Genomic DNA, 21,621 nt, shown 5'->3' on the forward strand with positions numbered 1-21,621 from the left:
TATGTACAAACCCATATCGCCACGGGAACGTGACTTTTTGTGACGTTCTCGTGGCGATAGGGGCCTTGCCTTATGTACAAGGCAGCGTTAAGCCACTTAATGTGGCTTAAAGCTGCCTTGTATGTAAGGCACAGTTTCACGCTTTAGCGTGAAAGGTGCGTGAGGTGGGTGTTGCGGTGGGCGTTTCACTGCAACACCATTGTTTTTGATGCTGCCCCCTATGTACAAGGGTAGCATACATAGGAGGCAGCGCAAAAATTAAGACCAGGAAAATCCTGGTCTTAAGTTGGTAAAACGGGGAGAAATGCATTATTTCTCTTCCTTTTTGCTTATTCCATGTGTGCTACCTCGTGCAGCATACACAGAAAAAGCAAAATGCCATGGTGTGTTTATGTAGAGTAAGGTGTCCCTTCTTGTACATAAACAGACCTTTTTAACAAATACCATTTTGTAACTTTCATGTGTGCTGCATGAAGCAGCACACATGGAAGTTACAAAATGGCATTTAAGGATGTTTATATGCAGGAAGGGAAAACTTCCTACACATAACCATTCCTCCCCTGCACTCAGACACCCTTGCACTCTGGTGCAAGGGTGCCTGTGTTGACGCCAGTGGCATCACTAGGGTTGGTGCCACCCGGTGCAGGTAACTCATGGTGACACCCCCTTTTAAATGAAAATACACTATGAAAATTACAGTGTAGGCATAAGGTGATCACGTATCATTGCACAAACTGACAAATCAGAATACACAATGTAATACAGCAATATCTAGCACAATCCCCTAAATGAATATTTAAAAAAAACTTTTGACCTAATGTCAAATGTGTCAGTACAAATCTAGTTATACTGAAAACATTGACAGTCTTAACTATCGAATATGCCCACAGTAGTTTAAGGAAGAAAGTCTTGAAAATTTCCAAAAGGCTTCCTCAGAGTTCTTAAAGAACACTGCAGCACGTCAACACAGAGCATTATTTATTTATTTATTTATTTATTGTCCTCATTAGCCGCATCCTCGTTCCAAGAAGTAGCCAACCACCTTGTTGCCCTAAAGAAGGAGACCAGAATGTGATCCCATCCTACATCTGGACAAACGTACCAAATTGGCGGGAGGTGCTTTCAGGAAGATCTTACTCCATCAAGGCCTAATCCAGCCTGTTGGCCCTGGATTCGTTGTGGTGCGGCAGACCCCCTTCTGGACCATGGAGTGTAAGGGCATAATCATCGGACCCGGGGGGGGGGAAAAAAAAAAAAAAAAACCCGGAGGCCCGAATAGCATTTCATCTCTACTGAGCTAAGAGGTTCCAAAAGGCAAGGCTCCGAGAGCTGCCAGATCTAGCTGTATCCACCCTTGATGTTTCGTAGAGGGAAGACAGCCAATCGGCATGGGTTGGTGGGTTAGGGTCGACCCAATGCTTGCATATTTGCCGTCGTGCCAGGAGGATTGCGTAGAACAGGACGGTCCTTTCCATCCCCGTAACGTTGTTTTCCAGACCAAATATGATTAATGTCAGACTGAGGGAAATCGGTATTTTGAGGATTGACTCCAGGGTGGCCTTTACTTCTTCCCAAAACACAGTGATACCGGGGCAGTCCCAAAACATATGGATATCGGAGGCTGCTGGGAGGAGGCACTTGTTGCAGCACTTTCCTGGCTGGAATTTAGAAAGCCTTTGGGGGAGAGATATGCTCGGTGCACAGTAAACAGGTGGTTACGTCTTAGCCATGCTGGCTTGACGACCTTGTATAGGAGGCTAAAAGATCTACGCCATAGGTCCTCACCCTGTGCCCCTACTTCACTTCCCCACAATTCCGACGGGAGGTTGAATTCACCATCAGCCTCCTCCATGATTGACCAATACTAGAGGGCCACCTCCTTACGCCCTATTTGCCTTTCTACCAGATGTTTTTCTAGATAGCTATATCCCCCAAGTTGAGGGTTTTTCCTTGGCTGCTCCCGGGACCAGCTGACCAATTGCAGATATTTAAATCTGGATAGGGATGGGCCGACCCTCGCTGAAAGCTCCTCCCATTCTACCAAAGAACCTCCTGCCATCAGATTGGGGCAAAGTTGGAAAAATATGCCAACCCAACTCTAGCTTTTATTTAAACCCATTCTCTCATCAATGATTGCAAAATCTTTAGTCTCACCTTTTTAAAGAACCTCTGGTGCCCAAACTTGAACAAAAAACCATTAAGTGGAAGATTAGCCCCAGTTAACATGGCCTTAAACATTTTCTCGATTGAGTTGTCTTCAGGGGTTTTCAACAACGTCCTAGAGTGGGACAGCTGAAATGCCCAGGCGTAATACTCTAGGTCTGGCAATGCAAGCCCTCCTTTCTCCCTCCTCCTCCTTAATTCTTTCCATGCCAGCCTCACTGATTTAAAGCTCCAAATGAAAGAATTAATTTCCTGCTGACATTTATGTAGCTGTTTGGAATTGAATGCTAGTGGGATGGAGTTGAAAATAAACGTAAATTTGGGGAGGATGGACATTTTCACAAGATTTGTTTTTCCGTAGATGGTCAGGGGGAGAAAGGACCAGGCTCTTAATAGTGCCTTAGACTCCTGAAAGACCCGATCTAAATTAGTCTTGGCCAGCGTTCCGATGTCGTGGGTGATTCTAACTCCCAGGTAGCGGATTTAGGGGGTCACTGGAAGATGTGAGTCATCAATATTCCAGGTCATAAGCTCAGTTTTCCCCGCATTGATTTCATACCCGGAGACCCGCCCGAATTCCTCCGCCCTCCTTATAACCCAAGGGAAAGCCTGAACAGGGTCTGTGGTGTAGATGAGGATGTCGTCGGCATAAAGTCCGACCTTCTTCTCCCAACCGCAGAATGTAAAAGATGGGATGCTACCGTCATCTTTCAAAATCTGGACGAAGGGTTCAACATAGATGTTGAATAGGAGCGGAGAGAGCGGACAGCCCTGCCTAGTGCCCCTGATAATTTGAAAAGGCTCAGTTCGGGTACCATTCAACAGAAGGCTAGCCCTGGGATCTCTGTAGAGCAGATTAATTGCTCGACAAAACTTGGCCCCAAGTTGGAACTTCTTCATTGCTGCAGCCAGATAGGGCCAGTTGACCCTGTCAAATGCTTTAGTAGCATCTAAGGTCATGATGGCCAGGGGAAGGGCAAAGGTTGAGGCGATATCGATCGCCCCTATCAGGTCGTGGGTTAGATCTGCTAACTGGCGCCCCCGTATAAAGCCCTTTTGGTCCTGGTGGATAATCGTGCCGATCTCACTCCCAAGCCGTGCCGCCAAAATAGCGGCGAAGATCTTGTAGTCATTGTTAAGGAGTGAAATCGGCCGATAAGACCCACAATCGACCGGGCCCTTACCTGATTTTAGAATCAGGGCGATAAACACAGAGCCTTATATAAGTGCACAATCTGCGGCTGGCCTGCGCCGTGCAGAGCCCGAGAAGAGACCTGCACCTGGTGTGCCCAGAGAACCAAAGGTGTGTGCGGAGCTGCGGCTGTGTGAAGTGACCTGCGGCCGCGATGTATAATGCTGAGATGAGCCGGACTGAGGCCGGGGACCCTGTAGGACAAGCTGTGCTGGAGGACCTGGCGCGTGTGCCCAAGTAAGCAGGGTGCTAATGCTGGGGGTGTCGGGGATGGAGTAGGGGTATAGGTGCTACACCGCGGGGCCGGTGGTTGTACGGGACCGGGCAGTGATTGCTGACCTGCTCGATGCCGTTGTGGCCTTTCCTTGTGTTCCGCTAGGCCCTACGACGGGACGCTGTGCCCCCTTAGAATTCCCACCCCCTCACCCTCCAGGCAAGCTGCCTTGCGAATGCCGACTGGAGGGCTAGAGCGGTGGATCCGACCAGGTGGAGCTGTGGGTGCGCTGAAACCTTGACTCTGGCTGGGCCCTGGACGGCGCACACTGGGCATGGTGCTGTGCTGTGGCCGGGCGCGCTGACTGGGGCAACGAGGCTGTCGTAAGCACGTCCTACAAGAGGAGATGGCCGTGGAGTCTCGCAACGTGCCGACCGTTATTTCCCTTGATCGGCTTGGAGACTCTAGCTGTGCGTGACCTAGCCGCCAGCGGTTAGTGGTTACGTCATGATCTCCTTGAGGCAACTTTCGGAAGCCTTATTGGAAACATCAAAAAGCCTAACCCCTTGCTCCTTTCCTTTTAAAGTTTTCTCGCCTTTGACCCGAGCCCTGCAAAATTTGGAAATTACACCAACCATTGTCCCACTTACCTTTTCTTAAGACTCCACTGTGATGGTGGCTGGGCCCCGACTGTAGGGGTTCAGCAAATTGCCCAGCAGCACTCCCCTGCCGAGACTATCTCCACTCCGTCTAAGCGCGTGGTGGTGGCGCGCGTCAGAGGAGCACAGCGCGGGGGCTGGCCCAGGGCCGTCATTGGTAGCACTATAAACGCTATAAGATTGATGGCCCTGGGAACCACTATGCTAGTAGGTGGTGCGTGCGTGGCGTGCACAGCACTACTGCAGTATTTGTTTTAAGCAGGTGCGCTTGCTCAGTGCGCTTGGTTCCTCCTGTCCTGATTATAAAGCAGAACAGAGGCGAGGCTGAAGAACTGTGTTACAGCGTAACCAGATTGGTGTCACCCAATGATGGTGTCACCCGGTGCGGTCCGCACCCCCCGCACCCCATTAGTGATGCCGCTGGTTGGCGCTAAGGTGTTAAACTCAGCACTATCGCAGGGAGAAATGCAAGGCTGCACCACATTCTTGTAAATATGGTGCAGCCTTGCGTTTTCGAAGTGGTGGAGCGTGTCGTTAAGCCCAGGAGGCTAACGACATTGACATGCAAAGCGGGCCCCAAACGGCTCGCTATCGCCTACAAGCTGTCGCTAACTGCTGTTATAGACAGCTTGCTAATAGGGCGATAGTATTATCCCCGCTTAGCGGCCGAAAACGGCGGCTAATGCAGCGAAAATTTCCCCCCTTGATAATATGCCCCTATGAGTCTTCCCCATGTTGTTGTTAAGCGAAATCTTCGTAGTCTAATAAATCTAATGTTCTTAAATGTACATCTGCTCACCTTTGAAGGCCTTTTAACATTAAACACAGATCTGTTAAGTGCTATTTACGGTCCAATATTATGGTTACTGTTTTCGGAAAAAAGATGCGCTTAGTGCCCCAGTAAACATCAAAGCGCTACAAAATAAACAGTGACAAAATACACTGCTAGAGATCCGAATGAATTTGTGAGTAAACAAAAAGGGCTTAACAAGGATAAATTCGTATGTTTCATGATTAAGTAATAATCTGTGCACACGACGGGTAGATATAAAATAAATGCACATCAAGGTACATGCAGACTGATAAATTAGCAATGAAATGAAGTGTTTAAAAAGGCAATTTAAAAAACAACACCACATGTTAAGTGTGTACCTGTTTCATATCTATTATTGCCTCCTGCAAGGTCACAATACACACAGCCAGAGCATGCTGCCTCCCCCATCACACCAGCCATCCCTTCCCGCACCACGTGCCGACCCAGCAGCCCCCTCTCTGCCAAGAGCAGCACACTGTGCCATTCCAACTTGTGCAGGCCTGGCTGCTGCAGCTTTTATAGTAAACATTAAACAAGCAATGAAAACAACAAAGTAAAGGAAAATAAACAAAACTCCAACAACATACCTTGCTTCCTTCAAACCTGCTCCAACACTTGTTACAACAAATGGCACTTGTAAACAGCTTGTTATCAGGGTCTAACACAAAGAATACTTTTAAAATAGGTACTGCTGAAGTGTGTGCTGAGCATGCTGCCAGTCCTGCAGTAAGGAGTGCCACCAGGAAGAGTATGCTGCCGTGCTGATGCACCAGAAGCTGTCGGGCTGAACATGCTGCCAGGCCTGCAGTAAGGAGTGCCACCAGGAAGAGTATGCTGCCGTGCTGATGCACCAGAAGCTGTTGGGCTGAACATGCTGCCAGTCCTGCAGTAAGGAGTGCCACCAGGAAGAGTATGCTGCCGTGCTGATGCACCAGAAGCTGTTGGGCTGAACATGCTGCCAGTCCTGCAGTAAGGAGTGCCACCAGGAAGAGTATGCTGCCGTGCTGATGCACCAGAAGCTGTTGGGCTGAACATGCTGCCAGTCCTGCAGTAAGGAGTGCCACCAGGAAGAGTATGCTGCTGTGCTGATGCACCAGAAGCTGTCAGGCTGAACATGCTGCCAGTCTTGCAGTAAGGAGTGCCACCAGGAAGAGTATGCTGCCGTGCTGATGCACCAGAAGCTGTTGGCCTGAACATGCTGCCAGTCCTGCAGTAAGGAGTGCCACCAGGAAGAGTATGCTGCCGTGCTGATGCACCAGAAGCTGCCAGGCTGAACATGCTGCCAGTCCTGCAGTAAGGAGTGCCACCAGGAAGAATATGCTGCCGTGCTGATGCACCAGAAGCTGTCAGGCTGAACATGCTGCCAGTCCTGCAGTAAGGAGTGCCACCAGGAAGAGTATGCTGCCGTGCTGATGCACCAGAAGCTGTCAGGCTGAACATGCTGCCAGTCCTGCAGTAAGGAGTGCCACCAGGAAGAGTATGCTGCCGTGCTGATGCACCAGAAGCTATCAGGCTGAGCATGCTGCCAGTCCTGCAGTAAGGAGTGCCACCAGGAAGAGTATGCTGCCGTGCTGATGCACCAGAACCTGTCGGGCTGAACATGCTGCCAGTCCTGCAGTAAGGAGTGCCACCAGGAAGAGTATGCTGCCGTGCTGATGCACCAGAACCTGTTGGGCTGAACATGCTGCCAGTCCTGCAGTAAGGAGTGCCACCAGGAAGAGTATGCTGCCGTGCTGATGCACCAGAAGCTGCCAGGCTGAACATGCTGCCAGTCCTGCAGTAAGGAGTGCCACCAGGAAGAGTATGCTGCCGTGCTGATGCACCAGAAGCTGCCAGGCTGAACATGCTGCCTGTCCTGCAGTAAGGAGTGCCACCAGGAAGAGTATGCTGCCATGCCGATGCACCAGAAGCCTTCAGGCGGAGCATGCTGCCAGTCCTGCAGGAAGGAGTGCCACCAGGAAGAGTATGCTGCCGTGCTGATGCGCCAGAAGCTGTCAGGCTGAACATGCTGCCAGTCCTGCAGTAAGGAGTGCCACCAGGAAGAGTATGCTGCCGTGCTGATGCACCAGAAGCTGTCAGGCTGAACATGCTGCCAGTCCTGCAGTAAGGAGTGCCACCAGGAAGAGTATGCTGCCGTGCTGATGCACCAGAAGCTGTCAGGCTGAACATGCTGCCAGTCCTGCAGTAAGGAGTGCCACCAGGAAGAGTATGCTGCCGTGCTGATGCACCAGAAGCTATCAGGCTGAGCATGCTGCCAGTCCTGCAGTAAGGAGTGCCACCAGGAAGAGTATGCTGCCGTGCTGATGCACCAGAACCTGTCGGGCTGCACATGCTGCCAGTCCTGCAGTAAGGAGTGCCACCAGGAAGAGTATGCTGCCGTGCTGATGCACCAGAACCTGTTGGGCTGAACATGCTGCCAGTCCTGCAGTAAGGAGTGCCACCAGGAAGAGTATGCTGCCGTGCTGATGCACCAGAAGCTGCCAGGCTGAACATGCTGCCAGTCCTGCAGTAAGGAGTGCCACCAGGAAGAGTATGCTGCCGTGCTGATGCACCAGAAGCTGCCAGGCTGAACATGCTGCCAGTCCTGCAGTAAGGAGTGCCACCAGGAAGAGTATGCTGCCATGCCGATGCACCAGAAGCCTTCAGGCGGAGCATGCTGCCAGTCCTGCAGGAAGGAGTGCCACCAGGAAGAGTATGCTGCCGTGCTGATGCACCAGAAGCTGTCAGGCTGAACATGCTGCCAGTCCTGCAGTAAGGAGTGCCACCAGGAAGAGTATGCTGCCGTGCTGATGCACCAGAAGCTGTCAGGCTGAACATGCTGCCAGTCCTGCAGTAAGGAGTGCCACCAGGAAGAGTATGCTGCCGTGCTGATGCACCAGAAGCTGCCAGGCTGAACATGCTGCCAGTCCTGCAGTAAGGAGTGCCACCAGGAAGAGTATGCTGCCGTGCTGATGCACCAGAAGCTATCAGGCTGAGCATGCTGCCAGTCCTGCAGTAAGGAGTGCCACCAGGAAGAGTATGCTGCCGTGCTGATGCACCAGAAGCTGTCAGGCTGAACATGCTGCCAGTCCTGCAGTAAGGAGTGCCACCAGGAAGAGTATGCTGCCGTGCTGATGCACCAGAAGCTGTCAGGCTGAACATGCTGCCAGTCCTGCAGTAAGGAGTGCCACCAGGAAGAGTATGCTGCCGTGCTGATGCACCAGAAGCTGTCAGGCTGAACATGCTGCCAGTCCTGCAGTAAGGAGTGCCACCAGGAAGAGTATGCTGCCGTGCTGATGCACCAGAAGCTGTCAGGCTGAACATGCTGCCAGTCCTGCAGTAAGGAGTGCCACCAGGAAGAGTATGCTGCCGTGCTGATGCACCAAAAGCTGTCAGGCTGAACATGCTGCCAGTCCTGCAGTAAGGAGTGCCACCTGGAAGAGTATGCTGCCGTGCTGATGCACCAGAAGCTGTCAGGCTGAACATGCTGCCAGTCCTGCAGTAAGGAGTGCCACCAGGAAGAGTATGCTGCCGTGCTGATGCACCAGAAGCTGTCGGGCTGAACATGCTGCCAGTCCTGCAGTAAGGAGTGCCACCAGGAAGAGTATGCTGCCGTGCTGATGCACCAAAAGCTGCCAGGCTGAACATGCTGCCAGTCCTGCAGTAAGGAGTGCCACCAGGAAGAGTATGCTGCCGTGCTGATGCACCAGAAGCTGTCAGGCTGAACATGCTGCCAGTCCTGCAGTAAGGAGTGCCACCAGGAAGAGTATGCTGCCGTGCTGATGCACCAGAAGCTGTCAGGCTGAACATGCTGCCAGTCCTGCAGTAAGGAGTGCCACCAGGAAGAGTATGCTGCCGTGCTGATGCACCAGAAGCTGTCAGGCTGAACATGCTGCCAGTCCTGCAGTAAGGAGTGCCACCAGGAAGAGTATGCTGCCGTGCTGATGCACCAGAAGCTGTCAGGCTGGGCATGCTGCCAGTCCTGCAGTAAGGAGTGCCACCAGGAAGAGTATGCTGCCGTGCTGATGCACCAGAAGCTGTCAGGCTGAACATGCTGCCAGTCCTGCTGTAAGGAGTGCCACCAGGAAGAGTATGCTGCCGTGCTGATGCACCAGAAGCTGTCAGGCTGGGCATGCTGCGAGTACTGCAGTAAGGAGTGCCACCAGGAAGAGTATGCTGCCGTGCTGATGCACCAGAAGCTGTCAGGCTGAGCATGCTGCCAGTCCTGCAGTAAGGAGTGCCACCAGGAAGAGTATGCTGCCGTGCTGATGCACCAGAAGCTGTCGGGCTGAACATGCTGCCAGTCCTGCATAAGGAGTGCCACCAGGAAGAGTATGCTACCGTGCTGATGCACCAGAAGCTGTCAGGCTGGGCATGCTGCCAGTACTGCAGTAAGGAGTGCCACCAGGAAGAGTATGCTGCCGTGCTGATGCACCAGAAGCTGTCAGGCTGGGCATGCTGCCAGTACTGCAGTAAGGAGTGCCACCAGGAAGAGTATGCTGCCGTGCTGATGCACCAGAAGCTGTCAGGCTGAGCATGCTGCCAGTCCTGCCTAAGGAATGCCACCAGGAAGAGTATGCTGTTGTGCTGATGCACCAGAAGCCTTCAGGCTGAACATGCTGCCAGTCCTGCAGTAAGGAGTGCCACCAGGAAGAGTATGCTGCCGTGCTGTTGCACCAGAAGCTGTCAGGCTGAACATGCTGCCAGTCCTGCAGTAAGGAGTGCCACCAGGAAGAGTAAGCTGCCGTGCTGATGCACCAGAAGCTGTCAGGCTGAACATGCTGCCAGTCCTGCAGTAAGGAGTGCCACCAGGAAGAGTATGCTGCCGTGCTGATGCACCAGAAGCTGTCGGGCTGAACATGCTGCCAGTCCTGCATAAGGAGTGCCACCAGGAAGAGTATGCTGCCGTGCTGATGCACCAGAAGCTGTCAGGCTGAACATGCTGCCAGTCCTGCAGTAAGGAGTGCCACCAGGAAGAGTATGCTGCCGTGCTGATGCACCAGAAGCTGTCAGGCTGTACATGCTGCCAGTCCTGCAGTAAGGAGTGCAACCAGGAAGAGTATGCTGCCGTGCTGATGCACCAGAAGCTTTTGGGCTGAACATGCTGCCAGTCCTGCTGTAAGGAGTGCCACCAGGAAGAGTATGCTGCAGTGCTGATGCACCAGAAGCTGTTGGGCTGAACATGCTGCCAGTCCTGCAGTAAGGAGTGCCACCAGGAAGAGTATGCTGCCGTGCTGATGCACCAGAAGCTGTCAGGCTGAACATGCTGCCAGTCCTGCAGTAAGGAGTGCCACCAGGAAGAGTATGCTGCTGTGCTGATGCACCAGAAGCTGTCAGGCTGTACATGCTGCCAGTCCTGCAGTAAGGAGTGCCACCAGGAAGAGTATGCTGCCGTGCTGATGCACCAGAAGCTGTCAGGCTGAACATGCTGCCAGTCCTGCAGTAAGGAGTGCCACCAGGAAGAGTATGCTGCCGTGCTGATGCACCAGAAGCTGTCGGGCTGAACATGCTGCCAGTCCTGCAGTAAGGAGTGCCAGCAGGAAGAGTATGCTGCCGTGCTGATGCACCAAAAGCTGCCAGGCTGAACATGCTGCCAGTCCTGCAGTAAGGAGTGCCACCAGGAAGAGTATGCTGCCGTGCTGATGCACCAGAAGCTGTCAGGCTGAACATGCTGCCAGTCCTGCAGTAAGGAGTGCCACCAGGAAGAGTATGCTGCCGTGCTGATGCACCAGAAGCTGTCAGGCTGAACATGCTGCCAGTCCTGCAGTAAGGAGTGCCACCAGGAAGAGTATGCTGCCGTGCTGATGCACCAGAAGCTGTCAGGCTGAACATGCTGCCAGTCCTGCAGTAAGGAGTGCCACCAGGAAGAGTATGCTGCCGTGCTGATGCACCAGAAGCTGTCAGGCTGGGCATGCTGCCAGTCCTGCAGTAAGGAGTGCCACCAGGAAGAGTATGCTGCCGTGCTGATGCACCAGAAGCTGTCAGGCTGAACATGCTGCCAGTCCTGCAGTAAGGAGTGCCACCAGGAAGAGTATGCTGCCGTGCTGATGCACCAGAAGCTGTCAGGCTGGGCATGCTGCGAGTACTGCAGTAAGGAGTGCCACCAGGAAGAGTATGCTGCCGTGCTGATGCACCAGAAGCTGTCAGGCTGAGCATGCTGCCAGTCCTGCTGTAAGGAGTGCCACCAGGAAGAGTATGCTGCCGTGCTGATGCACCAGAAGCTGTCAGGCTGGGCATGCTGCGAGTACTGCAGTAAGGAGTGCCACCAGGAAGAGTATGCTGCCGTGCTGATGCACCAGAAGCTGTCAGGCTGAGCATGCTGCCAGTCCTGCAGTAAGGAGTGCCACCAGGAAGAGTATGCTGCCGTGCTGATGCACCAGAAGCTGTCGGGCTGAACATGCTGCCAGTCCTGCATAAGGAGTGCCACCAGGAAGAGTATGCTACCGTGCTGATGCACCAGAAGCTGTCAGGCTGGGCATGCTGCCAGTACTGCAGTAAGGAGTGCCACCAGGAAGAGTATGCTGCCGTGCTGATGCACCAGAAGCTGTCAGGCTGGGCATGCTGCCAGTACTGCAGTAAGGAGTGCCACCAGGAAGAGTATGCTGCCGTGCTGATGCACCAGAAGCTGTCAGGCTGAGCATGCTGCCAGTCCTGCCTAAGGAATGCCACCAGGAAGAGTATGCTGTTGTGCTGATGCACCAGAAGCCTTCAGGCTGAACATGCTGCCAGTCCTGCAGTAAGGAGTGCCACCAGGAAGAGTATGCTGCCGTGCTGTTGCACCAGAAGCTGTCAGGCTGAACATGCTGCCAGTCCTGCAGTAAGGAGTGCCACCAGGAAGAGTAAGCTGCCGTGCTGATGCACCAGAAGCTGTCAGGCTGAACATGCTGCCAGTCCTGCAGTAAGGAGTGCCACCAGGAAGAGTATGCTGCCGTGCTGATGCACCAGAAGCTGTCGGGCTGAATATGCTGCCAGTCCTGCATAAGGAGTGCCACCAGGAAGAGTATGCTGCCGTGCTGATGCACCAGAAGCTGTCAGGCTGAACATGCTGCCAGTCCTGCAGTAAGGAGTGCCACCAGGAAGAGTATGCTGCCGTGCTGATGCACCAGAAGCTGTCAGGCTGTACATGCTGCCAGTCCTGCAGTAAGGAGTGCCACCAGGAAGAGTATGCTGCCGTGCTGATGCACCAGAAGCTTTCGGGCTGAACATGCTGCCAGTCCTGCTGTAAGGAGTGCCACCAGGAAGAGTATGCTGCAGTGCTGATGCACCAGAAGCTGTTGGGCTGAACATGCTGCCAGTCCTGCAGTAAGGAGTGCCACCAGGAAGAGTATGCTGCCGTGCTGATGCACCAGAAGCTGTCAGGCTGAACATGCTGCCAGTCCTGCAGTAATGAGTGCCACCAGGAAGAGTATGCTGCTGTGCTGATGCACAAAAAGCTGTCGGGCTGGGCATGCTGCCAGTCCTGCATAAGGAGTGCCACCAGGAAGAGTATGCTGCCATGCCGATGCACCAGAAGCCTTCAGGCGGAGCATGCTGCCAGTCCTGCAGGAAGGAGTGCCACCATGAAGAGTATGCTGCCGTGCTGATGCACCAGAAGCTGTCAGGCTGAACAGGCTGCTAGTCCTGCAGTAAGGAGTGCCACCAGGAAGAGTATGCTGCCGTGCTGATGCACCAGAAGCTGTCAGGCTGAACAGGCTGCCAGTCCTGCAGTAAGGAGTGCCACCAGGAAGAGTATGCTGCCGTGCTGATGCACCAGAAGCTGTCAGGCTGAACATGCTGCCAGTCCTGCAGTAAGGAGTGCCACCAGGAAGAGTATGCTGCCGTGCTGATGCACCAGAAGCTGTCAGGCTGAACATGCTGCCAGTCCTGCAGTAAGGAGTGCCACCAGGAAGAGTATGCTGCCGTGCTGATGCACCAGAAGCTGTCAGGCTGAACATGCTGCCAGTCCTGCAGTAAGGAGTGCCACCAGGAAGAGTATGCTGCCGTGCTGATGCACCAGAAGCTGTCGGGCTGAACATGCTGCCAGTCCTGCACTAAGGAGTGCCACCAGGAAGAGTATGCTGCCGTGCTGATGCACCAGAAGCTGTCGGGCTGAACATGCTGTCAGTCCTGCATAAGGAGTGCCACCAGGAAAAGTATGCTGCCTTGCTGATGCACCAGAAGCTGTCAGGCTGGGCATGCTGCCAGTCCTGCAGTATGGAGTGCCACGAGGAAGAGTATGTAGCAGTGCTCAAAACAAGATGGACGGCGCAATTTTTTAACACATATTAATTGTGCATTCCAAAAGAGTACCAGTCATTTTAAATGTTGATGTTCGAGGGGGAGAATGTGTTGTATATGGTAGAGCTCAAGCGGTTTGTGTATGTATTCAACACTCTCTGTGGGTTAATATGCAAATGGTGTTAAGGCTCTTGTCCTTTGCGTGTGCTCTACATCAGGAGGTGTGCGAGACCTCTGGCAGCTGCCGTCTTCTCACTAACAACCTGTGGAGATAGGAGATCAGTGTGGATGTTGGTGTGTCACCCAACGTTTCTCAAATATAAAATGAAATTTAGCAAAGAACAAAATGGACGAGGGAGGTGGTCAGCATGGACAACGGGAGCTGGGAATTTACAACTTGGACAGCATGAGGGGGGGCAACACCGACAACAGGTGAATGAAAAGCGGAAGGCTGGGAGGCGCAGTTAGATATGGAGCATGAGCAGGGAACATGAGCAGGAAATTAACAAAACAAGCTGAGGCAAAAGAAAAAGTAGTGTGCTACACTAACTTATATGGCTGATCATGAAATAATCCATGTAACGGGCAGTCTCCGGGGTGTGATCAACACAGCAAAAGGAGGGACAAATGTAAACTATTCACCAATGAAAACAAAGGAATTTGGAAAAACACATGAAGGTACCAATTTAAACTGATGGGCGTGCTAAATGCCCATACAGTAGATGCAGCCCGTCTCTAGACAGTGCATGCACTGCCTACGCGAGACCTAAAAACCTTCATTGCTGTTTTCCGACTATTAACACTAACGTATCCTGGGATATCATAAATGAAGACTTTCAACCATTATCCTAAATGTCTCCATTAAATTCAGTGACCAAATTTGCCATGCAGTTTTGAAATTCCTCTACTCTTGCTGCTGTGAATTATTAACACATTGAAAATGAAGCTGTACGAAAGGAAGCCACCACATAGACCTGCACAGTATGAAGCATTAAATATGCGGGAAAAGACAGCATGAGACAGGTAAAGAGAGAAGTACAAGAATAAGACTAAAAGAGCGTAATTATACAGATGCTCGATGGGATGAGGAACAAAAGAGATGGAGGAAAGCCATAGTCGAGGGAACTAGGCTATACCCAGATATTACTACTGATACACCTGATAAACCGAAAAAGAATAAAACACAAGGAAAAGAGGATGAAAAGGATGAGAAGAAGCCCAATACTGCTAGTGAATGAGGGGTCTGATATTCTGAAAGCAATGTTATCCACACGTCCACCATCTTATGTTAACTCTGTAATAAATGATAAGAGTATTTCGACATCTGATGTAACAGTGGCTGCTGCCCCTGCCGATCCGAATATGATTCAAACAGAAAGATCCTTACAAAGGACAAAGACAGTTGTGCAACCTGATATAACAAGTATAGTGCCTACACAAAAGGAGAATGCTCCTACAGTGATGCCTCCAGGTGTTACTGCTTCCATTGTAACTGTACCAACAACTATTACTTGGGTTGTAATAGCACAAACATTAGAGATTCCCACAATGAATGACCCGACTCCTGTTGTTTCCAGTACAGTAGTTCAAAGAGTTACTGGAGGAATACCTGTAGCATGGTGTGTTCCGATGTCATTGAATTTGCATATTGTTGCCTGAAATCCACTGCAAATGGTTCAATTACTAGGTGAAGGATTGTCTTTACAAAACCAATAGCCCAGGAAGAGACCAGTTTATTCAAATATGTGAGTTTCCTCCATGGTTAGAGGAAGTTGCAGGATTTAAAAAGAAAGAGTGCAGAACAACATGTTACCCCAGAACCTGAAAGGAAGAGACCACTTGACATTTCCAAACTGAAAATGGAACCAGGAGTGATTATTAGCGGCTGTTTAGAACTTGAGCATCTGAACCAGTATCAAGAAAAGAGTTTATATACCTGATTAAAGAAATTACAACACATGCAGAAATTACACATGATAAATTAACTAATTTGCCTCAAAAATACGATGTCAGTCTTTCAAAAGGTTTTCCCTTACAGAGAAGTTACAGAGTTCCATTGGACGATAAAGCTGATGAGGCAATGCATTCTTCAGGAATGTGATTTCACATAGCTAAATTAGTGAAATGCTTCCATAAATTGAGTGACTTTGAGAAATTAAAAGTAGATGGTCAAAGAAACATGAAAAGTTAAAGATAGAATCAGAGGTAGATGGGGAAAATAAAAAGCCATCAACAGGTTTACAGGATGAGGAGGAAGCTTCTGCTTATCCATTGAGATATGTTCATGTGCCTTGGAGCAGAGGTGATCTTGCAACATTTACGAAAAATTTTCCGAAATTAAGAGACAAGCCCATACAGTGGAACACACAGGTTGACAGATTTGCTAAAATTTCAAAAGTGTTGTGAATTGATTTAAATACATTCTTTGAGATTCCCGTGCCAAATGCTTTGTGGGCTGAATTGTGAAGTTGTTGCATAGTGGCCTTGTGAAGAGCCAACAAGAGCTGTCCACGCTAATGCATCATCTCCTGTATTCTTGAAAAATATGAAGCAGTGATTTCTTTCCTGAAAGGCAAGGTGCCTCTGAAAGACAATGACTGGGTTCAAATTAAAAGAACTTCACAAGAGCCAAATGTCAGTGCATGATTGCTATGGGGCATATTCTCAAGGACTTATTGCCGAGCTATCGGCACTTTATCGCAGCCAAAGTGGCAATAACTTTATCGCCCCATTCACAAGCTGGTGCTAACAGCCCATATCACCAGTTTACCCACAAAAGCAGCCGCAAAACACATCGCCACAGATGAGCCCAGCAACTATCACTAATGAGATGCAGAGTAGGCGTTCCCGTGCAAAAAGCCGTGACAACACCACTCCGCAAAATTCTCAACGACCAGCCAGATCGGTTATAAGAACCCAAACCCCCCGATAAGGTGCGTTAGCAGCAGGAATTTAACACCTGCTCTTATCTGGTGTAAAGTCGGATGACAACCTGCACCACAAAAGGAGCCCAGACCAGAGCCACACCTGAAGAACAACAGATGCCATTGAGCCACTGAACACCAGCTCGGACACCCAAGAGGGCCACAACACCTGCCGCCACCATCCCCTGGACCTCCCCCCAGGCAGCTCCCTCCCCCCTCCCCGACAAAGATGTGTCACATCAACTCCACGAAATCATGAACAAAACAATTCGCCTGCTGTCGCACAATTACAACAATTAACATGCATGTGTGGTCAGAAAAAGGAGAATCACTCTTTCATCTTTGAATTACCAAACAAAACATTTTATTCAAATAAACTCAAAACAACTATTTTGAAGCGTCATGGCAGGTCGCCTCAGGACAATCTGTAGGTCACAGCCTGCAAGACAAAATTCTAGATAAGAAGGTGTGACATGCGCTCATCAGAGGACAGAGAGCGCGAAAAAGAGAGAGAGAAAGAGAGGGAGAGAGAGAGAGAAAGAAAGAGGGAAAGAGAGGGAGAGAGAAAGAGAGAAAGAGAGAGAGAAAGAGAGGGAGAGAAAGAGGGAGAGAGAGAAAGAGAGGGAGAGAGAAAGAGGGAAAGAGGGAGAGGGTGAGAGAGAGAGAGAGAGAGAAAGAGAGAGAGAGAGGGAGAGAGAGAGGGAAAGAGAGGGAGAAAGAGTGAAAGAGAGAGAGAAAGAAAGAGAGGGAGAGAGAAAGAGAGGGAGAGAGAGAGAAAGCGGGAAAGAGAGGAAGAGAGAGAGAGAAAGAGAGGGAGAGAGAGAGACAGTGAAAAGAAGAGAGGGAGAGGGAGAGAGAGTGCCGACACTGTGGACCCAGGCCTCAGTGCTCACCTGCTGCCACCGGTGTGTCTCCAACCATGTGCCGGTATGCACCAGGTCCCTTATCTGAAACAGAGTCCAGATTTATGAATGGCAGAGTACACACAATTGCACACGCCATCATCGCTTGCCCGCCCCTGCGCACACAGGCTGCTGCACCCAGCCCCTCCCGCCGTCCAGCAGTGATTGCCCGCCCCTGCGCACCCAGGCCTCACTGCTCACCTTCTGCCACCGGCGTGTCTCCAAAAGGACCCACCACGTACTGGTGCAAGCCACAAGCCAGAGGCCCTCGAACATTGCACCCTCCACATCATGCGCCCCCGCTCAGCAGGTCACCAGGTCACACACTTGATTCTGGGTCTAGATTTCGCATATCAGTGCACACAGCATCATCGCAGGCTGTACACCCGCTCAGCCCTTTAGGTGCCACTAACTCTGTGACCCGCGAGGCAAAGCCACGTTGAGGTAGGCCAGCACTGCCCGCTGGCTCAGGCCTACACTGCGGTCCAGCAGGGCTCACACAAATCCTCACCAGTCTGGACCGCCAGGACGGGGCTTCATCGCAGGCTGCACACCTGCTCAGCACTTAAGGTGGCCCCTACCTCAGTGAACCGAAAGTCAGCCTCCTGTGGCGGTGTGCCTGTGCCAGCCGCAGTGTATCCGGTGCCCCGCAAGTCATGGACCCTTTATGATTGAATCTCGTGGTGCGGATGCCATCATGTCACCTCCGCCACTGGGGAATGTGAAGAGGCAGGGCCCTATGCCCTCATGCATGAAAAATAACCACACGGATACACCCAGATGGAGAGTGGAAATGGCATCGAGCACGTGTGCCTGGGCCTTTTTATTGGCAGGGTCACATGTCCTGTGACGGGTGTGCTGGATGTGTGTGGTGTGGGTGGAAACCAGCTATGAGGGATTGGTTTTGGCATGCTAACAACTAGACCTGTGATCAGCAGATCACTACAGGGAAGACCTGGGACATGTAGCGTTGTCGTCCACCCCTGTGAGCATAAGCAAAGTGGGTTGGCCTGGCGTAAAGGTGTGAACAATGACCCTGGGGCTCTGGGCTTTCTTCCGTCCTGGGCAGGACACGGAAGTAACTAATGTGTGTCTGTCCCTGTTGTAGTGTCGGCGCCACCCGGACCACAATCGGCAATGTGTCACCCTGTGACCCACAACTTGAGCAACATGGACGTAAGGGGGAATCACTGACCCTACATTCATCCATACTTCCACACTTGAAATATAATAGGCATGACACATCTGTGTGAATATGAATGTTTAATGAACATTCAGTGGAGTGTTTTATTGTAAAGACAGAGCCCCCCTGCTGGTAGGGTACAGTTCCTTAAGGCAGGGCTAAATAACCTAGTGTATAGACTTAAGGCAACAATAATATCAACAAACCATAATTAAACAATCTACATGAAAAACCAAAGGAGAACCAACAATGTCTGTTTTACTTTACAAAAGATAATTTATTAATGATCAACGATCGTGGCGTGCAGAGGAATCCTCTGTTTGGTTATCGGAAGTCATTAAACAAATAAATTTATCACTAGTGGATAAATATATTGGAATCAAAATAAGAAAAATTACGCACATCAAGCTGGATGCCAGGTGCACCCCAACTCTGGGTTGGTGGAGACAAACACCTTGTTGCATTGGAGATTTATCTATTGAGTACCTTTACATTCTTGACAAAGATGCAACGAATGCTCTACAGTCTCCAGCAGTAACAGCCTATACTTGATCATTGCGCAAAGAGACACAAGAAATCGACTTCGATCAATTGTGGCCCCTTCTCCTGACAAAGGCACTGCTCTGTGCCGAAACGCGTGTCGAACAAAACAGTTATTTAGCATGTGCCACATTTTTTTAAATCAATTATCAGATACTGATTGACACTATTGCCATTGTAAATAATATAGAAAATTGTGATTTTGTACACTAGGTCTGATGTTGTATGAATGAAGATGAATGAATGAGTATAAATGGGGTGCAATTTTTAGTATGACGTGAAAATCTCTTTTTTGGTATTCAATTGATTATTAATAAATTATCTTTTGTAAAGTCCAACAGATATTGTTGGTTCTCCTTTGGTTTTTCATGTAGATTGTTTAATTATGGTTTGTTGATATTATTGTTGCCGTAAGTCTTTACACTACATTCAGTAGAGTGTTGCAGCTGGAGCAGTACAGGGCCATGCAAACCTCACTTTACATTGTTGGCCCTTGGAGGGCCAGCCAGAGTCCTTCAGGGATTGACAAGTTCAACGGAAGAGGAAAAGTTCAGTCTGCAATCTGAATGCTGTGTCGTTGGTGACCAAACAGAATACGGCAGTCCATGTTGAGGTCCAAGGTGAGTGTCGCAGAGTGTATCGGAGGACAGTGGAAGGTGATGATGCAGAGGGCAGAACCAAGCAGAAACCGGCCATATGTCGGAGATGAATGCTACTGCGTCCTTCTTATCACGCAGGCAGATTCATCCACATCTTCGTCCTCTGCGGTTTCATGTGCCTCACGTGTGGGTGGTGGTGTTCTGTCTCCAGCACTGTGTGGCAGTGATACCTCTGGGTCCGGAGGTAGAATGGCTGCCACACTGTGTGGCACTGATACTTCAGGGGGCGTAGATGTGGATGGAGTGGTAGCAGCAGCATTCATCATCTCCAGGCCTTGTGCAGCAGTACCATGAGTAGGGTCTTTAGGGTATTGAGGAACCCAGCTACCTCTTGCTGGTGTGAAGCCGTGGAGGCCGCTCTTTCCGCCTGCGTCTGCTCCCTGGTCTCCATTATCCTCCGCATGTGTCCCAATTTCCGGGTGACATCGTTAGAGCCACTCTGACTGGACAGTTGTTCTTGTCTCTGAGTCAGGACTCCAGCGATGTCAGCCATGGATCTTTGGAGAGCATGGAGCGGATTGTGGGTGTCCGTTAGGGACTGTGAGTGGGTCCTGATGGGACTTAGACACCCACGTATGGCATCTAGTTTGGCTGCCATGCGGTCGAACCCCAACCGCACCTGTTCAGCCAGCTGCTCCTGGCACCCCAACACACGGTGTTGGAAGGCCATGTGTTCTTCGTGGGGGTCCTGGGAGGCAGCCGTGGTGGTGGGTGCCACCTGCTGTGTGGTCTGTGCAGGGGGTGGGGTCTCATTGATACAGCTGGGCTGCCCTGCTCCTGGAGGTGGGGGTCAGAGGACGTCAATGAACTCTTGGAGGGCGTCAGTGTCGTAGGTGTGGTGGTCCTGTTTGTCATCAGAGAAGAAAGATTCAGCCTGCTCTGCAGGAGGTGTTGGTTTTCCCTCCGCAATGTGAAGGGGAGTTGCAGTTTAACATTGTGTTCACATGTATGTTGTCTCATTTTACATGTTTACATACAGACTGCATGACATGGTACATTATGACTGTTTGGGAGGAGCTGCCTCTTTGAGGCTGGACAGTGGACAGTTCGACAACATCATGGATGTGTGTTTGTAAGCTGTGTGATGTCTGAAGGAGGAGGCACCCCATGCACAGAGAGTACTCTTATTATTCCGCAGTACATGCCTTGCATACCAGAATAGACAGAATATACTGCTCCACCAGTATAGCAATGCAAACGCTTCACGCCACATACTTACCAAAAACCTTCTCAGATCATAACCCGATGGAGATTATTATAGCATGGGGAGAGTGCCTCCTCCGGTTCCCACATGGCGGTTGTGGCCAAAGATGCTGGAAGATTCAGTATTCCATAGCGACCTTTCAGAGACCGTGGATCATTATTTTACAGAAAATAGCAATCCGGTAACAAGCAGGCTGATAGAATGGGACGCTTTTAAAGCAGTGATACAGGGGAAAGCGATAAGTACGACAGTGGGCGTAAGACAGGAAATCCATAAGGCTCTGATAGAAGTAGAAAATAATATGGGCAGGTTAGAACAGGTGGCTGTCACGCACACTGACCAAAAGGACCCACTACAAGAAGCGAGAATATAACATGCAGAACTTCTAGAGACGCTACAGGTCATTGCCTACCAAGCATATACGAGGAAAGCCCACATTGAGGCGATAGGTCTGGAGCACTGCTTGCCAAATTAATCCGAGACGCTCCACCTGTGGTGGTTATACATGAGGTTGCAACAGTGGAAGGGACTAAGGTTCACACCCAGGCATATATTAACGCAGCCTTCCGACACTATTATACCAAATTATACAGTGCCACAGATCACAACACGGAGTCCCAAACAGAGGCCTTCCTCTCTGACTTGTCATACCCAAGACTCACTGCCGCAGCACAGAAAGAACTCACTGGACCCATCACCCATGGATCAGAATAGCTATGAAGGGACTTCAGCAAAATAAAACCCCTGGCATGGACAGGCTCCAAATAGAACTCTATAGTACATATGCAGAATCCCTAGTGCCTCACCTGGAATTGTTATATAAAACTGTGTGGGAGAAGGGAAGCTTACCTCACACAACAGCACAAGCGTTGGTTATATCGCTCCCGAAAGCAGGGAGGGACCCCACAGATATGGCGAACTACTCACCGTTGTCCCTACTAAACACCGAATATAAGATCTTAGGTAAAGTA

This window comes from Lissotriton helveticus, chromosome 1_1 (genome assembly GCF_964261635.1).
Source record: "Lissotriton helveticus chromosome 1_1, aLisHel1.1, whole genome shotgun sequence".
NCBI lineage: Eukaryota > Metazoa > Chordata > Amphibia > Caudata > Salamandridae > Lissotriton > Lissotriton helveticus.